Here is an 8,059-nt window from a genome sequence, read left to right on the forward strand (position 1 = left end):
CAGCCTTGCTTTTCCAAATGGCCGTTTCCAAATGACTGTGATTACTGTGTACCAACACCTGGCAAATCATTCTTCATTCTGGCAACTCAGAAGTTCATGGAAATCACATGGAGACATTTGATCTTTGCTCTGAAAACTTTTTAAATCAGAAAAGCTATTTTATCACTATGTTGGTTTTATTCATCAATGGTTATCTCAAGTCAGAGCTCAAAAAGTTTTTTTTCTTATGCAGTAGTAGGGACTGAACCCAGAACCACACGAATGTGAGGCAAGTACTCTGCCATTGAGCTACATCCACCATCCATTTTATTTTATTTCATTTTGAGAGTGGGTCCCATTCAGTTTCAAGGCTGGCCCTTAAATTACAGTCCTCTTACCCTGGCCTCCCATAGTAGCTGGGATTACAGATGTGCACCACTATTTCAAGATCTTAAATGTTTTTAAATATGCCTACTTATAACTACCATGCATCAGATCTATGTGCATGGGCTATAATATATTTTAAGTTGAAGAAACAAATGTTAAATCAAGCTCTAAAAAGGTTAACACTTAAAATTCCTGACATAAAGTATAAAAGTTAATAACAAACATCATTGTAACTTAAAAAAAGCATGACAGGTATGGTGGCATATGCCTGTAATTCCAGTGCCTTGGGAGGCTGAGACAGGAGGATCATGAATGAGTTCAACACTAGCCCTACTGTATTATTTTGATTGTATCAATTTGTGATCATGAAGCCTTGTATTAGAAAATATTAAGAATGATACTAGAGAATATAGTCAGGCACTATTATTAGATTGGTTTTTAGTTCTTTAGTATGTCTTACTGTTGATTCCTTTTTTAACTCAATCTGAAAATTTAACTTTGATGTTTTAGATTCTGCCACTCAAATAATTTTACTTTAAGACCCTGGATATAATAACAGTAGTTATACAATATATTTTTTTCTGAATGACATTTTGTTTTCAAAGGAAAATGCCAATTATTTTTCTCACTTAATGATACTTTTAAAATAAATATTTAAAATCCTTATGCTCTCTGATTTGGATATATTCATTTGACTCAGTTCCATTCTCCCTGTCATTTTGGATTTGCAAGAGCAGTATAGCAGTTGGGAGGAGATCAGTGTTTTTCCCCTTAATTTTTCCTAGGCAATGACAAGTTTACTTTCTTAGTTCCAAATTAAAAATATATCTGACAGGGCTGGGGTTGTGGCTCAGTGGTAGAGTGCTTGCCTACCATGAGCAAGGCACTGGGTTTGATTCCTTAGCACCACATAAAAAGTAAATAAATGAATAAAATAAAGATATTAAAAATGACATCATGTTTGATTCCTTAGCAGCACATAAAAAGTAAATAAATGAAGAAAATAAATGTATTAAAAATGACATCATGTTTACAAACAAAGTACATCTGACATCATCACAGAATTTTTAATATTTGGTAGATTATTGGAAATTTTAATCTCAACTCTTTATCATTCCAGTTACTGGTAACTTTATACTTTTAAAATCTCAAAATTTTAATGGTTTTAAAAATATATATATATATATATATATCAATGTGCTAGTTTGTTTCATAAATGACCCATGTTTTCTAGGAAATGGAACTGTGAATGCTTAAAATATTATGAGGTTAATAGATATTCCTGAGAAAATGTTTTGTTATCCTCATAAATTTGAGAATTTTTGTGTATAATGTAATGATGACCCCATGAAAAATATAAAGAACACAAATAATTTCTTCTGAAAAGGCAATCAACATTGATGTTAGAAACACATTTTATCCCAAATCTCTTTGACCATTGAAACTAGAGGATATTGAAATACATTTTGGGGAGATGTTGAGAATGTATTACAGAATATTTTCAGATTAACATATTGTTAGGATACTCATAAATATATGTTTGGAGACAATCATGGTTACCTAAGGCCATAGAGACCTAATATACTTTTAAATATTAAAATATCTCAGTGTGTAAATATACTCAGAACAATTAATAATGTTAGTGTCTTGTATTGGCAAGGGTATATTTCTATAATCCTAAGAATTTTATTAGAATTGATTTTCAACATTATGTATTAAACTTTTGTTTTTTTGGAACTACATTCTATTAAGACTTAGTAGTAGAAATTTTGGTGTTTTAAGGAACCTATGAAATCATTTAATGTACCCTCAAAACTTACTTTTCTTATAAAACAATTGAAGCCCAGAAATATATTTTTTGCTCAAATCATATTGCAGTTCATCAAGGGATTGAGAACCAAAACCCCAGTTCCAGATCTTTTGTTGTCTTTTTTTTCTTTTTACTGCATTTTCATTTATGTATTATTCTTTTGAGGACATTCCTTCTGAGATGGAAATTAGTTAAATGATATCTCCATTTAACAAGAGAATTGAGGGAAAGGGTTGTTTGTACAATATGAGGTGAGTCATATTTAATGAGAAACTAAGTAAGCCACTAGAGACACAGTTCTCTCCTCAATATTCTAAATTATTTTTCTCTTCTCTTTATCTCTCATCCACCTTTGGTTGCCACCCAAACATAAATTACTAGTTTTAAAATAAGCATGTATCTTTACTGGTTATACTACTAAGCGAATTATCAGGGCTAGGTATTAAGACCAGGGAAATGGGCCAAAGATAGATGAATTCAATTCTTTTCTGAATTGAGCTGCATCATCACTTCCTAGTGGTTGGTTATGGAAATATTTATCTATATCATCTAATATTATTAGACAAGTACACTTAAATGATTAGAGTTAATATCTACATTTTGAATTTAAATGTATTTATAAAAACTATTTTGGCACACTTTTTGCATAGAGATATTTAGTACAATTGGACTTTATGAATTATGCATTTGATATAAGTGTATTATTGAAAGACATTTTTTTTAAGTTCCAGAATGATCAGTAAATTACTAGTGCGGTTGTAGGATCAGGACTGAATTGAGGGGGAAAATAATTTCTAAAAAAATAGATATTTGAGTTTTTTGTATTCAGTTGGCAATTTTTCCCTTAAACCATAGAATGTAATCCTATCTTTAGAAATCTTTTTCTGTCAAATATTTTTCTTGGTTCATATGTCCAATTCAAATTATTTACATGATTATTTATATTTACTTATTATATTCTGAAATACAAGAGGCATATATTATTATAGGTGATCATCTTATGACTGTCAAAAATATCTTCTTGGATAGGTCATTTAATTTCTTTAAGCTAGCATTTCCTTATCTATAAATGGGCCTTAATCTGCCTCAGAATTATTTTAGAAACTTAATGAACTGATTGATAAAAGCACTTAGCACAGTGCTTGGCATATACCAATTGCTCAATAATTATTTTTTGCTGCTGCAAATACTGTTGTCAGATTCAAATCATACTATGTGGCAAATCATTTCACTAGACCTTGGTTATCTGTTAAATGGGAATGCTGCTACCTGGGATGCTTGTTTTTTTAATAATTGTTTTGGAAATCAAATGTAATAGTTGGTAAACTCTCCTGTCTGAGCTGAAGTAGCAAATTTTATACTATTAGAACCAAGTGGGGTGGGATGGGGGGTAAAAACATAGAGTAGATATCTGCTTTTAGGGAAAGAGTTTAAAGGCTCTAAAATAGATTTTCCTTTGCTGAGTTCTGCTAGACTGAGACACATGGGGATATACATCTTCCTTCTAGGCCAGCCAGACAAATAGAGACTCCTTTGTTGATTGTCATTTAGAGATACATCATCCCTTGCAAATTGAAAATTATCAATCAAGATATTAATTTCATTGGTGTTATTGATATATAGCACCCATGAATCCTAGAAAAGGAATCTGTGGCAGGGTATAGACTCTTTTAACGGAGTATCCATAGCCTTTTAGAATCTGGCCTCAAATTTTTTACCTTGTTCAACTTTATGCCCTCACTCTGCCCCCTCCCCTGCCTCATCATCTCAACTCCCACATCTTTTCCTGGGAGAGTTTAAGCAGGTACGTTAGGTGTATATTTTTTTTTTAGTTCTTCTGTGCTCTTATATAGATGTGTAACTCTCACATAAATTTATACTTTTTTATTTTAAAAAGATAAAAAATTACTCTTTATGAGGAAGACACATTTTTGGAATTTACATCCCGATACCAGCACATATGATAACAACAGTCTATAATTACAAAATCTCCTTCAAACTTCTATAAATGCTTATAAAGTATACTACGTGTAACTTTGGAAGATATTACATATGATTTAGCATATACAGTATATGTAAATATAGTGATTTATATAGTTGTATAATTTTATAGAGATGGTTAGTGCATTATTTAGGTATTGCTTATGTATTATAAGAAAAATTATTAACATTCAAATTTACAGATTCTTGCTTCTTGTCACCTTTTGTTCCTGTGGGTTTTAGCAGTTATTAGTTAATTATGTTTTTCGGTTGCCTTTTCTGTGACCAATTTAGAGACCATTACCTCCACTCATTCTGGTCTCTTGAGTGATTGGCAAAAAAGGGGGTGTTGAAATCCTCAATTATAGATGAAGATCTATGAGTTTTCTTTTTAGTTTTATCATGGTCATCTTGAGACTTATGAAATAATTATTTAAAATTTGAAACAGTGACAGGATAAGGCTTGTTAAACTATGGACCAGTGGCCAAACGTAGGTTGAGGCCTGGTTTGCTATAAAATTTTGTTGAAACTCATCGACTCCTGTTTGTTGTGTGTTGTCTTCTTCTGCTCTCATACTGAAATATCAGAATTCATGTTCCTGCCACACAGACTTAATTTGGTCTGCAAAGCCTATGTCCCTCTACAGAAAAAGTTTTTGACCTCAAAGTTTCATGTATTGAAGGCCTGGGCCCCACCTTATGGCCCATTTGGGAGGTAGAATTTAGTGGAAGGAATTTAGGTCTTCAGAGGCACACCCTTAATGGGAATATTGAGACTCTGGGATGTCTTTCCCATTTTGCTGCTTGGCAAGCATGTCAAGAGCAGTCTTGCTCCTCGTGTATCCCTGCCATGATGTACTGCCTCACAATAGGCCCAAAGGTCACAGGACCAAGCAACCATAGCCCAAAACCTCTGTAATATGAACCAAAACAATCCTTACTTCCTTAAAGTTGTTTATCTGATATTTTGTCACAGTGACAGAAAGCTTCATGACAGAACCCTGACTTAGAAGATACTGGAAGTCTAAATTAATCGACATCCATATGCAATCAAGATATGGATACTTATCTTTGTAATTGAGCATGTTATAAGGCAAAGGATACACATGGAATTTAAAATCCGGCATCCTTTTTTAAAAATTTTTCCACTTATTAGATGTGTCATTGTTCTTGTTTATACATAGGGAATAGAGTTGCTTTTCAACTTAGAAATTCAAAATTGTTTTCATAATTTGTAACTTTTTTTTTTGCTCATGAAAGTTACCTCAACCTAAACCTTTGCAAGAGGGCGGGGGGAATCAGTGCCATTTTCTGGTTTGATGCCATTTTGGATTAATAGTAAAATGGATTTAAGAGAGTTAACTTGGTTATAAGAATGGGATTTGTTTAACATCTTCCTTAGGATCTGGTTGTGAGACTTTGAAATAAGATATATTAAAACCTCATATAAAGTGCTCTCTTTACAGTAGTTATTAGATGGTTGGAAATAAGAGTTACCAGGAGTGGTGAGTATCTCAGTATAAAAACACATTGCTGGCATCAGTTTAATTATTGATACAATTTTAGGATTTCTTCCTCAACTGGATTTGAAGCATTTGAGACTGAGTACTATGTATACTACTGCATGAATGAGTATAAAATTCTCAATTTTTGTAAATGTAGCTGTCCCTCCAGACATTATACAATTAAAGTAATTACATAAAGCCCAGACTCTTGAATATCATATTTTCAAGCAACAACAAAGATTACCCTGAGTACATTTTCCCTTAAAAAGTTTGGCAGTTTCAATTGATTCAGAAATAGATTGAGAATTTACTATTGGACTGTCAAGTCAGTTCGCCTGAACAAAATATATTTTACTAGATGTCAATTTTTTAGTTAATAGTCCAGCCTGGTTATTTAATTAAAGAATAAAAGCATGGTGAACTGTGAGTAAACTGTGTAGTAGCAAATCTCATGAGGTAAAGGAGCTGCAGGATGGGTATGTGACTCAGCTCAGATCCATCACGGCTAGAGTAAAATCATTGAAATAGCTCAAGTATTGGTAGTCTGAATTTCAAATATAGTGGATGATGTTAATAAACTAAGAGAACTCTTTTAGACTTCAGGAGGACCCTAAAATTATGAGTAATGTTTTTTTTTTCATTAATGTATTTATTTCACGAACTGTCCTTGGCCTTCAACCTTCATTGTTTTAGAATGATACTTGAGAATACATTTACTGGTTTTCAGATCCCACTTTTGGTCAGATCAAATGTTTCCCAAACTTGATAAGCTTTTATGCAGACACTTTATTTTAGGTTTTAGATTTCCTGGACTTTCTTCCATAAAGGTTCTGATTGAGTAGCTTGAGATGGAGCCTCAGCTTTTGCACTTTTAAATATTATTTATTTTACACAGGAACATTGGAGTTTTCCTTCTAAATTGTGTGTGTGTATCTAAATAAAAACTGAATTTTCAGAAACTTAGTATGATGGCCTTTGTTTCAATGCTTTTTGTTTGTTTGATTTTAGTACCAGAAATTGGACCCAGGGGTGCTTATCCAATGAGCCACCTCCTTGGCTTTTTTATATTATTATTATTTTATTGTGAGATAGGATCTTGCAAAGTTGCTTAAGGCCTCACTAAATTTCTGAGGCTGGCTTTTAACTTGTGATGCTCCTACCTCAGCCTCTGGGGAACTACTAGAATTTATAGGCATGTGACTCCATGCTTGGCTCATGATGACATTTTAAGTACATGTAAGCAATACTGTATCCCTGAAATGATGCATATTTTCCATTATTAATTGTATTGTTTAAGTAAAAGCACTTCATTGGTTTGAAGGGGCCATAGTGGTGAATGGCATGAGCCAGAGCTTTCCTGGTATGCTAGCAAATAATAGCACATTTATTTAATTGTATTTACCAGTGTAAGTTCATACTTTGCAGGTTCAAATTATAGATCCTTCATTTCCTAGCCAACTGCTTTTATCATTGCAAGTCTCCTGTTTGATCAAATTCCTACCTTTTCACTATCATATGCAGAGTAAGCCCATTCATTCTTATTTTAGGCAAAATGTCCCACCTCTCCTTGTTTGAACTCTACTCCATTAATAATGGGCGGGTTAGCCTAAGTTCATCTCAGCTGTTTTCACTGATAATGATTGTCCCAAATGTTCTATAGCTTGTGTCACTCATATGAGGAATTAATATACTACACTACCTAGTTACTTAGTTATTTTGGGTGTTCTGACAGTCTAACCTGTAAACTTGTGTGGGTGAGGGGCCATAGCCTACAATTTTTCTGGTTCCTGGGATCAAAGCCAGAGTCCTTATTCATACCAAGCAATGTGTATCATCAGTTAAAGCTAACAAGAGTTTAAAACAAGAATTGTGTATTTTAAATTTAAAAGTTTGGGAGAACTGATGCCTTCCACAAAAGTTTTCCATACCATTTCTTCACCAGTGAAATTTTTATACTTCTCCTGTGCTATTAATCTTTCACTTTTCCAAGAATATAGACATCATTAGAGATTGCTGTGTCATGGATTCTCAAGGGTGATCCCTCTGATTAACCTGTATGAGAATCAAATAGAGTGCTTACAAAGTGCACAGTTAAATACTGTTTTCCCTTATTTTAAATTTTTTTCCATCTATATAATTTTGTTCCTTTTGTTATTTTGCCACACTGCTGATCCATTCTTTTATCAACTTTATAACCCTTCCTGTTTTCTAAAGCTATAATTAGTTTCAGGTAGAGCAGTTTTAGGGTGCTGGTTAGGAATATAGCCTGTAGATATATGCTGATTTAAAATGTTGGCTGTTTTTCACTTCCACGATAACAAAGCTAATTATCTAAAAGTACTTCTGTGTTTCAGTGTCCCTTTGTAGAAAATATGGATAATAGTTCATCTCATAGTGC

The sequence above is a fragment of the Urocitellus parryii genome, unplaced genomic scaffold (assembly GCF_045843805.1).
Source record: "Urocitellus parryii isolate mUroPar1 unplaced genomic scaffold, mUroPar1.hap1 Scaffold_61, whole genome shotgun sequence".
NCBI classification, from domain to species: domain Eukaryota; kingdom Metazoa; phylum Chordata; class Mammalia; order Rodentia; family Sciuridae; genus Urocitellus; species Urocitellus parryii.